We start from the raw sequence: 1,307 nt of genomic DNA on the forward strand, positions 1-1,307 counted from the left end.
GGTTGTGCAAGTAAATCTGTCAACAAGGTTGGAAACCGGATTTGTCATAATACCAGTAGTCTCAAATTTCATTGCTGGTTGTCTAACTGAACTTTTCACATTATCTTGTGATTCCCCACGCAACTTTTAAAAATAAATAGCTATTTCACATTTAACTACTGTACACTTATTCTTTGAAGTGCATATCCTGCTACAATTTATCCCCATTTTTGTAAATCAGTATTTTGACTGTGCTTAACTGAACTATGCTCATTACAACATTAGAGTTTTCAAGATTACTTTTTTTTCTGTAAGAATAAATCTCTGTTTATCATTTTTTGTGAACTCTAGAGAATACAATGCTTTCTTACAGAGATCTAAAATATATTCATTAGTAATTGCTTGAAACTTATTTTGGAGAATAATTTAGTCTTTATCTTTATAAATGCAAGGTCACAGTGTCTTTCAAAACAGAATGGAAAGAGATTCCATAACTTATTGGTATTTCTAAGTTTTAAGTTCTCCTGATATTAATATTTATTTTCTGGCTATATGAAATTCAACATACCATTCATCTACATTACATATTAAATTATCATCAGTTGATTCTATTTGTCTATGAAAGCTTAGTAATTCTAAGCATGTTTCCACATCTCAGAAAAGAGCTGAACAAATAATTTCAGGTTTTCTCTGTCTCTAAAATGTAAGGATTTCAACTATTGAATCTTAATAAATGAAGAAGTATAAATCAATAAATCACAAGTAACATATATATAGCACCGGCAGACATTTCTGCCTGCTTACACTAGCCTATAGATTGCACAAAGTTGTACATAATTCAATAATTTTGGTGCATTTTCATGTTTATACTAGATTTCTTGAGCCATATGCAAAAATACAGTAGAACAGACCAATGCCTGGTCAACAGTCACATTATTTTATGACAGCTTGGAAATATATTAAGTAATTAGGAAAAATAATATTTTATTTAATAGTCCTAAGATGAGAAAACATGTGTAAATTGCATGCCATGTAGTAAAAATTTGTAAAGTGTTAGTTCACTCCTATTTTATGTGCTTTTTTCCCTATATGTCTGGACAAAATTGCCCCTAACACTTTAACCTATGGGACTGCACTTTATTTTTGTGGCAGATGGTTTGACTAAGATATAGGTATTTCTGTGAGAGATTACCATAAGAAGTGGATTTTTGTTTAGTTGCTAGTCCTGTCCAACTCTTTTGCAACTCCGCTGACTGCAGCCTGCCAGGCTCCTATGTCCATGGGATTTCCTAGTCAAGAATACTGAAGTGGGGTTGACACTTCCTTCT

This window comes from Bos indicus x Bos taurus, chromosome 23 (assembly GCF_003369695.1).
Source record: "Bos indicus x Bos taurus breed Angus x Brahman F1 hybrid chromosome 23, Bos_hybrid_MaternalHap_v2.0, whole genome shotgun sequence".
NCBI classification, from domain to species: Eukaryota; Metazoa; Chordata; class Mammalia; order Artiodactyla; family Bovidae; genus Bos; species Bos indicus x Bos taurus.